At 43.8% G+C, this 21471-nt stretch overlaps 2 protein-coding genes across 2 annotated transcripts in view; both read left to right on the forward strand.

Annotated features, from left to right (window-relative positions):
* LOC142572491 (ovostatin-like) overlaps nt 1-21471 on the forward strand; it is a 289668-nt gene that overhangs the window by 106535 nt on the left and 161662 nt on the right. The gene's annotated exons all lie outside the window — the stretch shown is intronic.
* LOC142572493 (uncharacterized) overlaps nt 15346-21471 on the forward strand; it is a 68707-nt gene continuing 62581 nt past the window's right edge. Inside the window, exon 1 of the mRNA XM_075681654.1 lies at nt 15346-15393. The gene's annotated coding sequence lies outside the window, so the exon portion shown is untranslated. The remainder of the gene's footprint in view (nt 15394-21471) is intronic.

Raw genomic sequence — 21471 nt, forward strand, 5'->3', positions numbered from 1 at the left:
ATCCCAACATGGTTTATTACAGGAGGGCAAGTACAAGGCAAGAAATATAACTAAAGAAACACTATAAAACCAAATGTCGCGCAATTGACGACTGTAAGGCGTACAACAAAATCTACAAAAGTAAGTTGCACAGACAACTGACATTGGCACTTGGCTTATATGAGGACAAAGGCAAAAACATAACACTGTTTCAAAATTGCGAGGCTAGCAAATCGCTTTCAATTAGTTTAGAGAAACGAGCTAAAGATGTGCTACTGGTAATGGAGGGGGTCAGGTTATTCCATTCTCTGATCGCCAGGGGGAAAAAAAACGAGAATTTGAGGGCATCTGTATGGAATTTGTAAGACGGAGGGTGTGGCAATGCTTCTGGCGGGTAGTTCTTGCTGTGGATTGCTTAATATAAGGGGATATGTCTACATTTAGGTGGTTGTGTAATAGTTGGTACATTTCCTTTAAGCGCGCCAATCTCTCGCGGTTTTTATGGTTAGTAATCCAGCCTTCTTAAGCAGTTCTGTGGGCGAATCTGTTCAGTTAAGTTTGTTAAAAATGCCACTAAGCTCTTTTCTTTGACCTTCGAGCTTGTTGGTCAGTCTTTTTTTTCTTGTGTGTGTGTGTGTGCGTACGGAAACCAAGCAGTGTTTGCGTATTTAAGGATGTGTCTGATAAGTGTATTATAGGCCAGCAACATTGTGTCTGGTGGTGCTAGCTGTAATCGTCTTTTTAGAAAAAGCAGTCTCTTTAGTGCAGATGATGTGATTTATTGAACATGAGAAACCCATCGTAGCTCTTGTGACAATATGACACCTAGGTATTTATGCTCCTTAACTTTAGTCAGGTCAGTTGAATTAATGATATAATTAAAGTTGGATGAATGTTTATTTCTAGTTATGGATAACAGAATGGACTTTCTTTCGTTAATGTGCATTTGCCAGTCACTGCACCACACTGAAACTGCCTGTAAGACTGTATTTAAGCTGATGTGGTCATCATGGGAATTTATTTCTTGCATAACCTGCATCCGACATTAACAGATTAAGGTAGATCGTTTACAAAAAGTAAGAATAATATCGGACGCAAAACACTACCCTGCGGTACCAGAGGTCACCGGTACGACTAAGGACTTCACATGATTGAGTTCCTTGCGCAGGGTAAATTGAAGTTTCCGGATAAGTTTGTTATGCGGCACGGAATCAAAAGCTTTAGAAAAATCCAGTAGAATGAGATCGATTTGTTTTTGATGATCGATGCTTGAGGAGACATCATGGACTAATTCGATAAGTTGGGCTACCGTGGACATGTCCTGGCGGAAACAGTGTTGAAAAGGAGATAAAATTTTGTATTCTTCAAGGTGATTCGTTATGCGTTTTAGGATTATGTGCTCGAGCAGTTTACCAGCTGTACAAGTTAAGGAGATTATAATTGGAAGGTTCGCTCATATTTCCGGACTTATGTATAAGGATTACTTTTTCTATTTTCCAATCTTTCGGGATGGTGCGCAACGAGTGATCGGTTAAAGAGCAAGCACAGGCATTTTGATTTCCACTCGGCATATCTCTTTGAAAACGCATTAAGCATGCTATCCAGTCCGGAGCTTTTTTTTTTTTCAGAAGTAGATTAATGACTCCCGCTTCTGAAACAACTTATGGTTTGATCCATCTTTCCTCCCTAATTTCTACGTTAGGCTGATTTCCGTCATCAATGCTGAAAATAGACTGAAAGTAGCTATTTAATGTCTTGGCGAAATTAGCAATTCCTTCACGCGTTTCTTGGGCTGTTTTTCTGACCTTGGGATTCATATATTGCCAAAATTTTGTAGGGTAGATTTTTTATGAATTTCGGTAGAGTTTTTGCGAAATAAATTGGCTTGACTGCCCTCATTTTAAATTTCATATCAGTTGTGGCTGCGCTCAGGCTCTGTCTGCTACAAGTATTCGGTTTGTTTTTCAGAGGTTTCCCCAAACGCTTCACCTTTCGTTTGGCATGTGTAAACGTCACGTGTGATCCATGGATTGGTCTTTCTGGTCTTCTTTCTCGTGCACGGAATGTGGTTTTGCGTGCAACAAAAGAGAATTTCTTTAAACATATAAGCCATAACATTTTGATGCTAACAGTGGAGTCGGAGGCTATTTCTTCAAATGACGGGAATCCGTAGAAGAGAGAGAGAGAGAGAGAGAGAGATAAGTTTAATGAAAAGGATGGCTCAGTGGCCATCCATGGATGCGGGTCATGCGTAGTAAGTCAAGAATTGTGACCATCCTCAGCTTTGCTAAAATCTGGAAATGTTTCTTCTGCGCGAGTAGGCGTTATACTGTCATCTATCGGTACTGCACAGCAAACTACTTTATGATACGATATGCCTTCCAGTATTTCTATCTTTGAATTACGTATAGGGAAGTTATCAGTGAGAAAAATTAGATCAAGCACACTCGAGATATATATGTCCCTTTCCGCGTGTAGGCTGCGTCTCCATTTGCGTAAAGGTAAAGGAAAGCACTAGATCGAAAACGATTTGTGAGCTGTCGCTGTTGTACTGCATCGATTCCCAGTTAAAGTATGGCAGGTTAAAATTCCCCACTAGAATAGCTCTGGTACCAGATGCGTGACGCCGCATATACGTGTACAGTACATCCATACAATCAGGGCTCGATGAAGGAGCGCGGTGCGCACACCCAAGAACGATAATGTGAGTTGTGAACTGTAATTTGCAGAATAGTGCTTCTACGTCATCTACGTCTTCCAGGTAGTAATGTGAGAGGGATTTTATTTTTCTTAAAGATGGCCACACCGCCGCCTCGTGTTTGTCTATCCTTGCGTGTGAGTGTGAGTTCGGGGGTGTTAGCTCAGCATATTCAATATCGCTTGTTAGCCAAGTTTCAGTAACAGACAACAAATCGGGTTTAAGGCTGATAAGTAGCGATTCTAAAACATCTAATTTGTTCATAATACGGAGCGTATTCACGTTTGCAAAAGTTATTTCGTGCGATGGTTTGGTCGGCGAGGCCTTAACTACCGAGGTTTGGACTGAGCGTTTTGTGTTGCGTTTTCTGGGGTTACTTCTGGCGTTAAAGAAAAGAAAAACTACGTTCGTGGTCATGTGCATCAGCTGACAATGCGTCTGATCCAGATGACTGACATGAAAATACAGGAGGGTGAACGTTCGAGTTGCGTCAAGTGCTGTTACGCCGTGACAGTTGCGTAGTGCTGTTAGATACCGTGTCCCACACGCAAACATCATTGTTGATGAACAACTTATTGAAAACGAGACGAACATGGTCGCCGTCCTTCCTTAAACCCTTAAAAAATTGAAGCAATTTACACCTTTTCTCACGTACGGCCTCCGAGAAGTCCCGTGCGACGCTTAATGTTGTGTTGTTCAATTTGTACCCCTTGCGCAGTATGGATTCGACTTCTTTCTCGTTAAAAAATGTAACGATGATCGGGCGCTTCTTATCCGAAGAAAGACGGCCCAGGCGGTGAGCCCTATCAACAGAGGAAACATATATGCCAAGATGGTTGAAACAAAGTTCTTTAACAATTCGCTTAGAAGCCTCCCACGACTCCGAACCGTCAGTATTGGTAACATCGTAAAACAATAAGTTGGACCGGCGCGAGCAGTTTTCCAAGTCATCTAACTTGTCTGGAATTTTGGCAAGATCCTTCTCATGCGGGAGGACGACCTCGGAATCGCTATATGACACTTTAGCCTGGAAGTCATCAATTATCGTTTACACCTTAGAAATGTTCTCCGAATTTGCAGAAGAATGCTGTGTCGAAAGTGATTCGATATTGTGTTCAAGATCACCCACTCTTTTCGTCGTAGATTGGAAATCTTTCTTCAAGGCGGCATGATTGAGCAAAATTTGGTTGATGGATTCCAGAAGACTCACATGCAATGCGTTTCACACTGTCAAAAACTAAATTATGCTTCTCCTGAAGTTTAGTTATAGGACCAGGATTGGGTTCAACGTTACCTCCAAGGAAGGAAGGAAGGAAAGAGAAAAGCAGAAGGCAGGGAGGTTAACCAGAATAACATCCGGTTGGCTACTCTCCACCGGGGAAATGGGAACACAAAGATGACATGTAGAGAGAGGAGGGAAGGAAAGAAGGAAATTAGCGGCGAGTTCGCTGACGCGTGTGGTCTAATAGTAATTGCACTAATAGTCACAGATGTTCACACAAGCACGCGTCGTCCTCAAGAAGCGCCTTCACCGCTTTATGGGCCGACGGGCGATGGGGGCGGTGCTCCAGCAGCACCTGCACGGAAAGCGACCGATTCAGTGCCTCCGTGCCCACTAAAGATATACTGCTGGATGCTTGATTCTATCCTTTCCAGGGCAGATGACGCTGATTTCACAGCTGCGCACTGTTACCTGCAATATTACCTCCAAGAAGCAAAAGGCGCCGAAGGTGTAATGCACATTCGCGAATTGCTTCAGGGCACGGAAGCACGACAAGAAAAGGATCGTCTGATCGGAAGCTGTGACAAGGTAATTTGGAAAGGTAACTAACCTGTAGGACAAAAAAAAAATTAAGTGCGTAAGCCTTCGGTTGTTTCATTCCTCCGTGCCCAGTGAAGAGATACTGCTGGATGCTTGATTTTATCCTTTCCAGGGTAGATGACGTTGACTTCGCAGTTGTGCACTGGTGGCATTGCAGGGGGCGTTCGATGCGCTCGGTCAGGTCCACGCAAGCTGTTGCCAGCAGGCGTGAGTCCATGACAGCGGTGGCAGCGCAAATTCTGTCCAAGGGTTGGAGGTCGTCCCTAAAGAAAACCACCGACGCGCCCGCCACGTAGACGACGAACTGTAGGACGAAAAAACAGGTGCGGAAGCCTTTGGTTGTTTCATTCATCGTGCCTCCGTTCGATGATGTTGACGGCGCATGTTTAATTTCTTCAACTTATAGTCCAACATGAGAGTAGTGAGTTGATGTTAAACGTTACCATGCGTGCACCACTGCTGTTTGTCTTCGTAGTAAACAGTACATAAAGGGGAAATTGTTTGCTTGAGGCATTGCTGTACGCCATACTTCATAACCGCTGAGAGGGTTGAGCATATTAATTGCCTCACGCGGCACATTGCGCCGTGACAGAAGTATTAAACTTTATTTGAATTCTGGGGCTGTACATGCCAAAATCACAATCAAATTACGAAGCACGCCGTAGTGATGGATTCCGGGTTAATTTTGACACTGTGGTGTTCTTTAACGTGTCCCTAAATCTAAGTGCACTAACGTTATTTCTCCCCCGTCGAAATGCGGCAACCGCGGTCGGGATCAAAACCGCGACCTCGAGCAGCGCCATAGCCGCAAAGCTACCGCGGCAAGCACAGAAATGTCGATTTGACGTGTGACAGCTTCCGTAGTGTCGCCTTGACCCTACGGTGCCCTTTATAGCGGCTCTGGTTCTGCACGCCCTGCGTAAGTTGTCCGCTTGACAAATTTGCATAGTGTTTATTTTTCAGAAATAGCAGAAACGTACCGTACCGTATGCCCTGAACTTAAATTTATCCAGTGTGTCCGCAACCGCTTCCACGTCACCATTTTCCTATCCCTCCCCCTTCCCCTCCACACCCCCTTGTATGCGAACTGCGAGCTAAGAGCTGCAAGGCTGTCATTTCGCTTAGCGACTGCGTTGGTTTTACCCATTCTGTGCTTGCTCACCACCCTCCTCTGTGCCATTTTATCTAGCTTCCCTCTGGACTTGCACGTTAGTATATAGAAAGGTAAGCGCTGCAATTTCTGCAATGCTTTTGCGGGGAGTCGCAGATAATTACTGCTGTCAAGAGGCTAACTTGGCGACGCCCAGGGAGCTCCAGAGGGCATTGTGCGCATCCTACGCGGTGCAAAGGCCCAAACGAGCTTCTCGGGTCGCCTGTACTCTCTGCCGCGCTCCCTTTGAACCACCCCCGATGCGGTGTACCAGAAAGCAGTAGCGGAAGGAAAAGTCAAAGAAATTTTCGCTTTAAAAGCGACCACTACGAGATGGCGACGGAGTAGCGCCCCTGAAAGGTTAAAGAAACAGAAGGGTCTGTGGAAAATAGGTATGTAGGCAAAATGAGCACTGGGACCACAAATTTAAAGCAGGAAATTGCCAAAGAAAATATCCACCATAATTCTAGGGGAAGCTCTTTGTTGTTTGAAGGAAGGACGAGAGTATTGCGGACTAAGACGTACACTCGCCCCCAAAGTTTGGCGGGGCACGCGTGCACGTGGCGAAACGGCACTCCGCATCGTCTAGCGGCGGACCCCTATTGTCGAGACCGACGCCTGTGCGCATGCACCTCCCTCCGGGACTGCGAGCGTGCATGTTTCCGCGCTTGCCTGAGAGGTAAAACTTCCGACTGCTACTCTCGTAGCAGTGTTCGAATCCGCTCGGGGTACTGCATATTCTTTTTTTTTCATTTCTTTATGGATTCTCAAAGCAGATCTAAAGATGGTCACGATAAATCCGGAGTCCCCCACTACAGCGTACAGCGTGCCTTAAAGGCGACTCCGGCGGTTGCTTAAGCATATTAGGATATTGTAATTTTCAAATGGCATTGAGAGTCCTGTCACCGGTAGGGTGGTTCAATTTGCTCAGAAATTCATCAATCATTTTAAATAACCAATAAAGGAGATACCGAAACGAGCAGCTGCTTCGTTTGACGTCACGATCAGTCGATGACGTCAGACCCTACACAATCATAGTGTAAACACGTAGAAAGCGTTCTAAACACGCAGTACACGTGGCGCTAACGCCAAAGAAGCGAAGCTGATTATGTCTCCTGACGACACAGGGAGCTTTTGCAGATTTTCCGAACTAGACAGCGGCGATTTCAGCGATGATTTCAGCGTCAGTTGCGGTATAGTCTCTGACGTCACAAACACAGGGTGGCCAGTAAAAAGCACATGCGTTGGGAACGCAACAAATCTTAAAAATTCATTTTCAAGAAAACTAAATGACTTGCAGCTATATTGTTTGGCATAGATAATCAGAGTGTAAAAGAGAACGTATATTCAAAATTTTATTAAGTTCAGTGGCCATCGAAAAATCGCCGGAGTTGCCCTTTAAAGTTCGATCGCGGTTTTGGTAAGAGAAAAAATTTAAATTTTTAAAATTTAATTTGAAGGCTGGACTACGGTCGAAACGTTGAGAAAATAAAGACGTTTTCGTACGAGCGTCATTTATATATATATATATATATATATATATATATATATATATATATATATATATATATGTATGTATGTAGTGGTTCAGTAACCGTGTCAACAGCACGACGGGCTAAAACTACCGTTTTTTCATCGCTGCAGGCTTTCCTATAGTCGGATACAACTCAAGTCTGCAGTGAAGCCCCGCCCACGCCCTCATAACCGCCAGCCACTGTTCCACCGCGAGGCTGAAAATAGTTCTTACTTCAAACTTTGCCGGTTACCTAAATAAGGCGGTAACCACACAAATATAATTATTACCACGTAATTTTATACGTTTTCACGCGTCTGTTAAAGTGGAACGGTGGAAGCCTAATTCTTTATTGAACTGAAATAAATCGCTTGCTCCGCTGCAACTATTGCCAAGTTTCACATCAGTTGGCAGTGAAGTTTCATGAGTAAAACGGGATCAGCAGTGAAATGAACTGCACCGCGGACTTTTGAAGAGTGAAAGACTCAGGCTCCACACACTTTGTCCATGTCTGTTGCACACCTCATAGCTTCCGCCGATGAAAAGACTCTTCAAGGACTGCAGAAGCTCCCGGTGTATCAAGTACGACGCCATATTGAAATGGTCGCATGACGACCATTTTGTCTGCTATTGTGATTGGCTGGCGGAGTAACATGGCGTGGTCCGTGTGCCTTGGTTGCCAACTGCTGTTTTTTTTTTTTAAGTTGTATCCTACTATAGCATGGTGTGGTTACAAGCGGTGACGGAGACGGACAAGTAGACCAGCGAGCAGGCGTATACTACTGTCAACTGTCGTTCATTATCGGGCCGCATCCGGCGTGGCAGGGCCTTCTGCGCATCCTTATAAGTAGCACGGTTTCCCGGCGATTCATCAGAGTGGTTCGGCAGCCGTGTCAACAGCACGACGTGCAAAAAAACATCGTTTTTTCATCGCTGCAGGTGGGTCAACGTCCATTTTTTTACTGTCTCTAGTATATTGCGGCTGCTGAACTGCTCTTTATTGCCGTATCGCGCCATTATTTGATGTGCACTTTTCGTTGATGTATTGTTATTTTGCTTTGCATCATGGAAAGCAGAAAGAGTGGCGCTCTTGTAGAATTCACTAAGTTTATTGGAGACAAACCACCTGGATCTATAAAGGAGGTTGACTATGGTTGAAATGATCGTGAGATTTGCGGAAGTTCTGTCAGAAGTAAAAGCAGAAATGAAAAATATTGACCGGTCCAACAAACGGCATAAAAGCAGAGCTCAAGCCAGTTGCAGCCTCAACGGGCACTTTTGAAGAGCTCAATCAAGAAAGTGTTAACCTTCGACAAGAGCTTTCTCAGGTGCAGAAACAAAACGTGATCTGTCAAGCGGAAAACAAGCGGCTGGACAAAGGACTTAAAGAAACGCGACGGCAACTGACTGAATTGAAGCGATACAGACGCAGAAACAATCTTGAATTAAAAGGCATCCCCTGCACTGAAAATGAGGTTCTTGACGAAACTATGCAAAAGATTGCAAAAATTCTTGAATGTTGATCTTGCTGATGGAAATATTGATGCCGTGTGCGTACAAGGGTGATGGGCCAACCAATGTCATTGTTAGGTTTAATTCACGCCGAAAGCACGACGTGATCGTGCAAGCCGCAAGAAAAAAAAAAAAAGAACGACCAACTGCCATGCTTGGCTCAGAAAAAGCTCAGCTGCTGTACGTGAATGAACACCTACGCCCTGAATATAAGGCGCTACTCGCCAAGGTCATCCAAGTGAAGCGAGAGCAAAAGTGGAAATTCGCCTGGGTATCGGATGGCAAAGTACTTATGCGGAAGACAGATAATTCTAGGGTCATCAGTCTTACAAGTGAAGAAGATTTAGCCCATATAATGCGATTCCATATATTTGAGTTGCCTGACGGATGTATTCTTTCAAACAAAATGGCTTACACCAACAAAGGAAATTCATGACCTTTTAATTTGAATAACAATGCGATCATTTTTCGTTGCAAATCCTCAGTTTAAGAGAAAAACGTAAACCTGTTGACCTCATTCTTATCGGTGCAAAATTTCTGGTATGACGTCATTGAAACTTGGCTTCTGAACGATGAAATCGTAGATGTGCCAGGTTACAGATTAATATCCCGTCCGCGTGTGTCGCGTTACCGAGGGGGCGGTGTCGCCCTTTTTGTTAAAAGCAATCTCTGTTTTAAAATACTGCCCGTGATTACATTTTCATCCAGCGATATTGAACTGCTGTTCGCGAAAACAGAAACTGGTTGTATTGTAGGCGCAACGGCCTCCCAACGCGACCCTTGGCAGTTTTGTCGATAAAATGGAAACAGTTTTACCTTGCTTACGAAACTACCAAGCTACGCAGCTTGTAATCATTGGTGACTGGGATATTTATGTACTTAATCCAATACACAATGATTATTCTTACTTCCTTAAATCGTTCAATTTCCGAAATTTAATGTGTCAACCGACACGTGTGACAAGCAGTACGGTTACTCTAATTGATCATGCAGTGAGGAATATCGAGTCTGGAATTAGTGAAGTGTACAGTCTACCTCTTTCAGACCATTTGCCCATTTTCACGGCGTTTAACAGCCAAAGTCTGAAAAACAAAGATGATGGGAGGCCTATAACTAGATTAGATTATAAGAAGTTTAGAGATGAAATCATGGAGGGCGACTTTGAGCAAATTTACAATGATAATGCACACAGCATTTTCCAGCTTATTCAACTTAATTATCAATTTGATAACTGAATGCAGCAGTACATATACGCGAAGTTCTTACTCGAAGTTCTGACGGCACAAATTTTGGAAATATTTAGAACAAAACAATACTGGCATAACAAATGGAGGCACAATAGGAGTAATGCTTACTACTTAGGTCAGTAGAGGACATTTCGCAACGAACCGGTGTCCATGACGAGGGTCCGAAAGAGATATCTTAATTCGCAACGTATCAGTCAAGTTGCCGGTCATTCGAAACAACTGTGGCGAATGGTAAATGAGGCTACGGATGCAAGGACTAAAAAGTGCGTTCATCCTCCCTCTGTCGATACAGACACTGTTGAACACTTCAACACGAATTTTGCGACTGTGGATCCAGCACTATCCGCTCAGCTACCACAGCTCTTCCCGCTCCAAATGAAGGGGTAAATTCATTTATCCTAGGTGAGATAGAACTTAATGACACAGTTTCAAACATATTAAATACACCTAGCAATAAAGCGTCAGGGTCCGACGGCATTTCTGTACTGATGGCTTAAGGAAAATGTTGATATCCTAGGCCCAGGTTTGTGTTGCGTGTTCGATCATTCTATTACACAAACAAAGTATCCAAATTCCCTAAAACCTGCACAAGTCATTCCAATCCATAAATAAGGTGATCCGTCTGACCCTTCAAATTGTAGGCCAATCTCGCTTTTAAGCATAATCAGTACTGTTTTTGAAAAGAAATATATATATCGAAGCAGATGAAAAAGATGTCTTGATAAGTACAGTGTGCTTTGCCATCGGCAACACTGCTTTAGACCTCGTTTCTCTACAGCTACTGCAGTCATCACGTTATTACAAAAGATAACTATAGCTTTACAGCTATAAGTAAACTAGTATCTGTCGTCTTTTCAGATTTAAAGAAAGCATTCGATACAGTGAATCATTGCATATTATTGGACAAACTAAAAGATTGGGTGTTTCTAGGCAAAGTTTTCAACTTCTTATCAAGTTTTATGAAAGATCGAGCTCAGGTCGTGACAATCAATAACATAACTTCTTCAAAACAATACATCGTTACTGGAGTCCCACGGGGCTCCGTATTAGGTCCTTCTTTTTTCCTTGTATATAAATTACCTGCAACAAATAATTGACTCTGTAGAAATATTGGTGTACGCAGATGATGCATGCATTATAGTAACTGCGGATAATATTGCAGAACTTAATAATAAGGTAAATCTATAGATAAAGAGAATTTCGGACCAACCTTTAGGGAGCAAGTTAACAATTAACACAAAGAAAACAAAATATATCGTTTCTCAGTCACGCTTCAAAATAGTAGATACTACACCTTTAAAAATACATATAAATACCATTTTATTGGAACAGAGAAGTTCTTACAAACAACATCGAATAATTTTCGATAAACACCTCCGATGGGAAGATCATATAAACAGCGTCAGCTCTAAATTGGCATCTGGTTGCTACGGCCTAACTTCAGCCCGCGAGTACTTTGACATCTCAGTTTTGCGACTGATGTATTTCGCTTTCATAGAAAGTCACTTGAGGTATTGTATCGACTCGTGGGGACGGGCGTATAAAACAATATTAAATCCGATTATCAAGCTCCAAAAACGCGCAATTAGAATTGTCTCATTCTAAGTATTACGATCACACGGCCCCATAGTATAGGATAGGAATAACTTTAATAAAGTGCCGGCAAACGACGATTTAACGAGTCGTGACGCTGGCCAAGCGTCGACCCGGGGTTACACTCTACTCTGCACTACCCCAGTTGGGCCCGTTTGTAGTGGGTCATGAGGCTTGCGCTTTTCGAGCGCACCCCGGGCCTGCTGGACGGCCCATAGTTGTGAGTCCTTGTCTGCAGACTGCAGTGCACTTTGAAGTTCTGGCGGGTTAGTCCTGGAGGTAGCTTATTCCACCAATATCAAATATTACCATTCGACTACTTACGTCAGCGGAGCATTTCATTGTTTGCTTATAGGATTCTTAGATTCAACCACCCATTCAATTCATCCATATTTTACTCGTCATCACGTTGTACAAGAAATGTAACTGCAGGTCATTTTAACCTAGCACCATGTCGCAATGTATACGGAGAGCGCATGCTACAGTTCACAGGCATTTGAACTTGGAACAAACTTCCAGCGGGAATCGGTAATTCCTCGAGCTTTCCTAACGCCCCGAGGGAGAGAGAGAGAGAAGAAACTTTGTTAATAAATGGTCCGGCAGTTTCGTCGTGGCGGCCTCCGGTGGCGGCTCGGACTCGGGCGGGATCTTCGGCTTGCCGGACGGCCCAGAGCTGGTCTGCCAACTCTGAACTTTTGAGAGCCGCCACCCAGCAGCGGCGACGCCCTGAAACAATACTTTCTTTCTTTGTTAAAGACAGAGTAATCATAGATTCCTTGATAGATATGTAGAAAAGAAAAAGGAAAACAATTATATCTTGCAGACTATTTGCTGCTTATTTCATGTAATTAGTGTGACGCGATTGCGTTGTTCTATTATGCATAATTTTCATATTGCTCTGGTTTTGATCATTATGCACGTATTGTAATTCAAAAATTATGTTCTATCAACCAGTTCAGTACTAATCGATAACTGTTTCGTATTTTTTTGTGGGATACGTAAGACACTCACGTTATAGTGCAGAACGTAATTGAGATAACTATTCTCCTGTATTTGAATTGTGCCACTTACATTGTTCTTTCGTACTCTGATGTATGCTACTTTTTGTTCTATTGACTTATCTTTTATTGACTTGTGAATTTACAATCAACAACGTTACATATGCAATTACTATTGCTCTTTCTTTATTCCTTGCTGTGCTAGGAGTTCCTTTATATTTATTTATCAGATCTTCAACTAACCTTCGGCTACAGGTCCGAGAAGTGTTTATTTGTGAATAATAAAATGGAAATAATCATTCATTCATTGCACGCACACCCAGTCTTTCTCTCTCTCTCTCTCTCTCTCTCTCTCTATATATATATATATATATATATATATATATATATATATATATATATAACTCGCAAAGACTTGGAGGTCGAAAAGCAGCCTCTACCTCCCTTCCTCCAGAAAATCAAAACTCAAAGCATATGGCCGCACGTGAACATAAAAGTAGTTCTATAAGACAAACACATTTGCATATTGCTGTGTCAGTTCGTGAGTGGCTTCAGAGTTATCAATAGGAAGCTTTCTCGCGCGCAGTTGTTGCATTCACATACAGTTATTACGGACGAACGTACCAAAGTGACGCTGTTAAAGAATTCTTGAAGTAGCGAATCCTCGTGCTACGTTCTCCAAGTAATTCACTGGATAAAATGACAAAAAGTTTCTTTCATTAGAAGACCGCGTCAGTATATAGGGTGTCCCAGCTAACTTGAACCAAACTGTTTAACAAAAAAAAAAGAATATTTAAAAACAAATTGCAAGATACGATTTCTAGACATATCGTGTTGGGTCGTCAGACCTCTAACGACCGAAAAACGCAGTTCTTATAATTGTATCTTGCACGGTGATCTCTACGTCTATTTTTTTTCTTCTTAGAACAGCTTGACTAACGTTAGCTGCGCCGGCATAATACGTGCGCGAACAGATGTTGAAAACGCACCTTTCGTCTAGAATATAGTATAATAGTGATATGGCGAATGCACGCACGATCCACGTGGGGAGAAAAAAAAAAAAAAGGAATAGCGTGCGCGACATATGGCTTTCTTATGCGAGCTGTATCTGTGGTTCGACGGAAACAGAGAGCGTGGCTCGAAAACGGCAAAGCCGCGCCGCGGTCGAACGCGACGGGGTGCACCGAAAGGTCTCGCGCCGCAGAACCCAAGGCGCGCGTTGACGCACAAGTGGGCTGGCTGCCTTCAATGATGACGTGCCCTGCTCGCGCGCGCACGCAAACCACCCCGGGAGGAGGAAAAAAAAAAAAAAAAACGCTCCTTCGGCTCGCTTGTCGCTTTGCAGAACATTTGTACGATTCCGTGAAATCGTTCTTCTTTTGTTCCGGCGAGAAACTACGTGCCGGGTCCATACACGAAAGATGTTTTCGATCAGTTCGAAAGCGCGTTCTTTTTTCCTTTCTTTCTTTTTTTTTTTTTGTGGAGTGGAACATATGGCAGAGAGCTGGGATAGTCTTCTTTTTTTTTTGACATTTGGTGCACTTCTGACGCTTAAGAAGGGGAAACGCGGAAATACTGGGATAAGAAAAGACAACAAAAGTGTTTTTCCGTTGCTGTTGACCTCTGATCCGAGTATTTTTTTTTTTCCTGGAAATGCATCAAATGCGGTGGCTTGATTAGCGCTCTTGCACGTTCCTTTCTTCCTTCTGTTAATAAAAAAAACGTAAACTAGAAACTAGAAGTAACAGTTGGTGTAAATTACCTCATCCGTACGCCAATGTGTACCTACGCGTTTTCTGTATTGAATTATGGTCAATGTACCTTTTTATTTTTTTTCACACACACTTGTGTAGGTTGGCTGCCCTGCAAAGCTCGTGGACTCCCAAAAACTGTCGCCCGCAGTTTGCGGTCGTGATGATGATGGTTAGCGAATTCTCCTTTGAAACTGCTATACGGTGCCGTGAACTTACGTGTCATTGAGCTCCAGCGTACGACGCGAGTTCGTACACAATTTTATTGTCATTAAATACGTTTTAATTCGAACTCGTTGCTGTCTGCAATAGGCGCATAGGATTCCACCATCCTGAAGCCACGTGCTAATCTTCATTCGACGACATCCCAAACGCCTCTTGCCATGTTTCCTGCGGCCATTATGTTTACCCGTACTATGCTAATTTGAAATGCAGGGCACTAAGCTAAAACCTGTGAAGTTGCCTGCGGTCACTGTATGCAGTTTTAGATTTTGCGTGTACGCAAATGGGCTGCATTCTTTTGCACTCCTTTCTCTTTCCAATTCACTTCCCCACGCAGAGTAGCATGTCAGCGATGACTATACGCCGGCGAAAATCTCTGCCTCTCATTAAAGGGTTCTCTCTCTCTCTCTCTCTCTCTCTCTCTCTCTCTCCTTTGGGCTTCGTTTGTGCACCTTGTTGCGTTCTTTTGTATAAGCTCGGCGATCTGCGTCCCGTAACTTTGCGCACGCAAGACCTACAACTATACTACGTCTTCCTTTATTTTGCCTGTGTACTATTTCGAGAAATGTAACGCTGTTGCGGCGCGGTACAGTTGGTGGGGGACCAGTTTGCGTCGCCATCGGTCTTTCGGTGTTGCGTCGTTTCTGGCTTGCCAATCCTCATCTAACGGCAAGTGTGCGTGTGTGTGTGTGTGTGTGTGTGTGTGTGTGTGTGTGTTGCAAAAGCGCTTTTATTATTTTGCTAATACAGGGCATCTAATTATTATTTTGCTCTTTACTGTATACTTCTGTACAAAGAACGACAAATTGACCCGTATATACTTCCACTTTTCAGATCCCATGAGTCCACAAATCAATCTACGCAGTACTCGGTAGCCTCTCGAGTCTTCGCATCCAGCCAAATCCAAGGTCCAATTTTCTTTTTTTTTTTCTTTCTTATGTCGACTGCATCCTAAATTGGGCGCCTTGGCAGATTCTATCGCGCGCGCTCTTGCGCGAAACAACTTACGCAATGTTTGTTTACTTTTTTTTTTCTGTGGTATATATGTGCAGTGCATGCGTGTCTTCTGTAGTGGAAACTGGAAATAGTGACACACCACACAGGGTGATGTTAAATTGCACGCCACGGACACCGTTATATCGAGTTGAAACACGGTACATAAAAACAAAAGGACCGCGCAACCTTGAACAAACAAAAAAAAAAAACCCGCTTCGTAGATAGCTACGGTGTGCGATCACTGCTTGGATCTGCGCAGCGGCGGGTGAAGTTTACATTATAGTGCCACTTTCACAACGCTTTTTCCCCGTTCCGACGAGGTCGATCGCTTTCGTGCAACAACGCAACAAACACGAAGTATCCACAACACCGCGGAAAGAAACTCGGGTCATCTTCGTGTAATTGAAGAAAACTGCCAATGTGTTTCGGAGCAGCGTCAAGAAAAGTCTCATCGCGGCTCACGAGCCTCCCAGCCAGCCCGCGATAAAGAGAGAGAGAGAGAGAGAAATAAAGATGGGGAAATAAATGGGGAAATAAATAAATGGGGAAAGCGCCGTGCATGCGCGCCAACCGAAAAAAAAAAAGGGGGGGGGGGGAAGCCGGTTTGCTTTACGCCACAGTGCAGCGCACAGGGTTGAAGGGAAACATCATCGTACCTCGAGAACGCTGCATGCCAGGTCAGCTCAGACGCGGCGTGGCGAACGTTTACGACAGGTGTGGTCGCGTCCATTACGATTGCGCCTCGAGCAGGGTTACAGAACGTGGCGCAGTTGAGTCGCGCCGCAGTATCTGCACGCGTAATAACAACGCGGTTAAAAAAAAAAAAGCTTCCAGGCTTCGTTTTCTGCACCCAACAGTGTCTCGAAGTTTCTTTAAAACCGCGCGCAGTTCCTGTACGTGCGACGTAATAATTCTGCGGAAACCCGCAAGGTGGAGAGAAGTAAATGATTAGGAAAATGAGACATCCACCCAATCGTAACAATTACTACGAAGGAAACCCACACGGGTTCCTCGAAAGAAAAGCCTCGCCAGGACGAATTTTTCTTCAACTGCGAGGCTTTTCTTTCGAGGAACCCGTGTGGGTTTCCTTCGTAGAAATTGTTACGATTGGGTGGATGTCTCATTTTCCTAATTCCTGTACTTGCGTGGTCCGCGTATATACACGCTGCTGACGGCCAGTTGTAGCTGTCTTTCGCCGCTGTGTCGTATTCGCCCCAGTATAACTCTTAGCCGCTTTGGTCCAACGAGATATTCTCTTTATCAACCTGCTAATCAGCGGATCTCGAACAAAACTCGAACAGCAGTGTCTGTTAGCAAAGAGAGCATCGCAGCCAAACGAAGAATTAGACGACGAGTACAGAGTAAGCATAGGAGAAATTGCTTTGCTCGGTTGAAGTGAAGAAACAGTAAGGTAAAGGGAAACAAAAGTCAGCACATAGACGAAAAGATGACTTGCCTCTGATGGGAGTCTAATCCACTCGTGTCGCATTACGCCTGCGGCTCTCTACGAGTTTAGGCTATCTCGGTGGCCGCGCTATACCACTGTGCAAAATAGAAGTGAGGCGTGCAGACAGGACACAAGAGTAGAGAAGTGGACAACACGAACGCCGTTGTCCACTTCTCTACTCTTGTGTCCTGTCTGCACGCCTCACTTCTATTTTGCGTAATGAATACTTACCAACTAGCTCAGCTTTCTGTCGTTCTATACCACTGTCTTGGGTATTGGCGGGTGCGTGTAGGATTAGCCCTGAAAGGAGAAAGGCGACTTGGGCTCGCTCGATTGGCTCACTCACATGTTTACTGACTTGCTTGCAAGCTTTCACGTTTACTAGCCTGTTCGTAAAATCAATCTCGAAACGCAAATTTGTTGTGAAAAGGATAGGCGGCGTGCATTTAAAAAAAAAAAAATAGAGCGAGCGAGAGAGAGATTAGCAACGGTGTGTCTTTAATCACATATCTAAACGGTCTGCGTCAATAGCGAACATGGAAATGGTAGACCTCGATGTTTCTTTCTTTTGATCTAGCAGAAATTTAATTAGAGTTCCTGGAGATTGCCTCAAGGCGCGCCGCAGCTTGTTTTGCTGTATCAGCAGTTGTAGGTGTTCTCCGGCCAATTGCCTCCGCAGTTTGAGCTAGGCAACACATTGAAAATCAAGATTACAACTATAAATTAGTTTTCTTTATGCTTCTGTATCATTCGTAAAATGCCGCGCCTCTTAGGGTTTCATTTTCCCGGACTACAATAGTCATGAATAAATTGCGCGTTTCCTTTTTCTGACGCATGCAGTCTGCTGATTTCCTGGAAGCAGCGCTATGATGACGCACATAGCGTACATGACGGGAAATTAGTCGGCGCACTGGTTTAGATGAATGTTCAGAAACGAACAGATCGAAAGACAAGGTGAAGATAAGGAAAAAATAAACATACATGGGGCGATAAGCTTTCTCATCTTAGTCCCGTCTCTTTGAACTGTTTGTTCCCGATTCAACGATGCCACCAAACGGTCCAATAAACATTGCTATTCTTCAGATAAAGCGAGTGACTGAAAGAAACAATGATGGTTATTGCTGTGGAATAGTTGTATAACTGTTCCGCAGCAATAACCATCATTACTTCATTATTTCATCATCATCAGCTGATTCGATCTGTTAAAGGCATATGCCTTTAACAGAATCAGCTGGTGCAAGATATATGGGCAAATGGAGATCGCCGGAAGAGGGCTTCGTCCTGCAGGGGACGCAAAGATAAGCTAATCATGACGATGTTGTTTCACTGATTAATTCCTGCAGAGGACAAAACCGTTAACCAGCACATCTGTTGGTAAACGCAGACAGCGTGCGCCTCTCAATGAGCTCGAACAGCTGGCATTCGGCAGCGAACGCGCCCTTTTCGTCGACAATGAAAGTCCGAGACCTCTGACGACGAAGACGGTCGAAAGAGCCGAAGAAAACTATTCACTTTAATGCTGGAAATCGCCACAGCGCCCTAAATAATGTATTACGCCACGCGAACCAATTCCGCTTTCTGTGCCCAATATATGTGCATGCGCCGTGACGCCATGAGGCACTGCTTCGCCCCGTTCGAGCGATAAGTGCGACTGTCACGTGCAAGCGCAGTGAGAAGCAATATGCGCGCAGCGCTATCGTTAACTTTCTTTCTTCCTTTCTTTCTTTCTTCTTCTTTTTCTTCTTCTTCTTCTTCTTCTTTTCTTTTTTATCAGCAAAGCCGTCATATCTATAGCCTTATTGCGACACAACGTCAGCATGTTTTGCTCTAGCTGTGTCACGAGGTTGCGATAATGTGCGTGACGTTGGCTTGTCTATAGTGTCTCGAGACCAAGTTCAGTAACAAACTTAAATTTTCTATTATAACTGCTTCCCGACATTCATACTTGCCAAGTGTCGCCTCCTTATATTAAATAAATTAATTTATTACATTAAAATGATTTAATTAAATTAGTTAAATTGATTAAATTCTGGGGTTCTACGTTGCCAAAGCCACTATATGATTACGAGGCGCGTCGCAGTGGGATGACTATATATATATGCTGATCAGTTTTAACCACCCGGGTTTCCGTAACGTGCTCCTAACTCTAAGGAGACAAACTTTTTTTTTTTTTCGCCCTCATCGAAATGCGGCATCTCGTTATACGTGTGCGATCCTTTTATGTGAACGTGCGTCATTTTATAGAGATCGACTTTGGGAAAAATATGTATTTATTCATGCTGTCCGGCCCCTGTTGAGGTTTCTTACAGGTAGGGTAAAAAACACACACACATACCAGGCAAACAAAGTACGTACATCAAGAGGCAGCGTGATCCTTTAAATACGTATCTAAGGCTCACTCGAACGGACAAACGTCGCTTGAATTAACAACAAAGCGCGGCAACGCATTCTACAGTTCAGTAACGGTTGGGAAAAAAAATGAACAGCGACGCACACCACTTCGAGCAAAGTATGACTGTAAAACATAATTGTGATTAAAACGTGCGCTTCGTTTCCCAGGCAGCGTTACATACACATCATCATGAATTTCAAGTCATCCATGCAGCATCCGAAATGAGGCGTTGAGCCGATTCTTTTGCCTTCTTTCCAATTAGCAGGACTGAAGCATTTGTAAGTGAATCTAACCGACGGTACGTAGAGCATATATAGGAAGCGCATAGCTCGGCGTTGAACATTTTCTAAATGTGTCTTTAATTATAATTTTTTAATTTAGTTTTATGAGATACTCAAGAAAACGCAGATAAAACTCAGGCCACGAACTTTGCGTAATGCAGCCATGGTATAGTACCGTAGTACCGACCATTTGAAGAACCCGCTTTTTTTGGGGGGAGGGGGGGGGTAGTTAGAGAAAAGATGAGAAAAGATACATGTTTACCTACTAAAGCGTACACGTACAAGTCGAATCTACCGTTTTGATGGTGATGACACTTTGTTGTTTGACCTTCTGAAGAGCAAGCAGACACGGCGATGCAAGCAAATGTGCGCGCAGACTTCTGCACCAAGTGTTTTGTGTGTTTATACATACACACACACACACACACACACACACACACACACATATATATATATATATATATATATATATATATATATATATATATATACACGTTGGTTTTCGCAGCGCGGTGCACGCGATAAGAAATTTGCCCCGCGGAATCGCCAGTTAATTAGTCGCGCAGGAAAGTTCGCAGGGTGCCCTTGACTAAGAGAAATGGCACGCGTTATAACTGCCACGAAATGTCGTGTATCTTCTTATACTCTACGAGAGAATGCTCTTTAATGTAATGTCGACTGTGTGCGTAGCCGACGCGCACATTCGGGACAGTTAAAACGAGCCGTGCAGCATGTGTGAGTAAAGGACCTTCGCGGACGGAAATGGAATGCCGTCGTCGCTGCACTATCTCGCGGAATACACGGGTACACCGCGCGTCTCTGCGACGGCTGTCTCGTATCGCTGAAAATGGAGACAGCTGTTGTCTCCAGCAGTGTTTATTTTTTATTTTTTTGAATGAACATCTATAATACTCTATTTTGCTTTTGACGGTGCACTATATGTGCACCAACGACATTGTGGGGAAAAAAAATTACTGTTGCCGTCTTTCTCGACATTGAGCGGGGCTTTTGATACAGCAAGTCACATCTGTGTTTTACACGGCCTGCTTAGGGTATAAGGCATTTCTGGCCGGGCTCTGCGCTGTATCGCAGATTTTCTCAGAAAGAACAGTATTCATCAATGCAGTTGACGGAAAGAGCAAGGAGCGCAAGGTGGCACACGGGTGCTCTGCAAGGCAGTATGTTGAGTCATTTTCTATTTAACTGTATTGCGTCCCAGTTGCCTAATGCCTTACGTGCCTCACTGAGCTACTCAGATAACTTGTGCATATGGATCTGGAGAACAAACATCCATTTCATGCAGCAGAATCTGCAATAAGGCCCAGATGACATCAATGCAATTTGAATCCAGTCGAGGCATGACTCTCTCACAAGAAAAAAACCACTGTTCGTCCATTCACAAGAAAACTAATGACGTAGTCTAGTCTAATAATATATTGGAAACCTCTGAATTATGTACGGCAACCTAAGTTCTTCAGTGTTGTCATTGATGGAGGACTAACATGGGAAGCGAAATTAAATACGTGGAACAGAACATTACCGTAGTGATAAATGTTCTGCGAGGCTGCTCAACATCGTAATTGCTTCGCGTTGTTGCGTACTCCAGGGTAGCGTATCGTACTGCTGCCGAGTTATAGCGACGCCTGCCTATTGAAGCTCGACCGACGTTACTATTGGGCAGCGTGGTGTTGTCGGCGGGCTGCAGGCATCCGGTAGACAATGGCGACCGGGAAGGGACGAGACGATTTCTAGTGCGAAACTTGCACGGTTTATTGAAAGGTTGATGTAAGATGATAAGAGAATGAAGTGTTCTAAAGTACATTTCGGAGCCCCTTAAATAAGCTCTCTACAATCGTTGGAGGGATCCTGC

This window comes from Dermacentor variabilis, chromosome 2 (assembly GCF_050947875.1).
Source record: "Dermacentor variabilis isolate Ectoservices chromosome 2, ASM5094787v1, whole genome shotgun sequence".
NCBI classification, from domain to species: Eukaryota; Metazoa; Arthropoda; class Arachnida; order Ixodida; family Ixodidae; genus Dermacentor; species Dermacentor variabilis.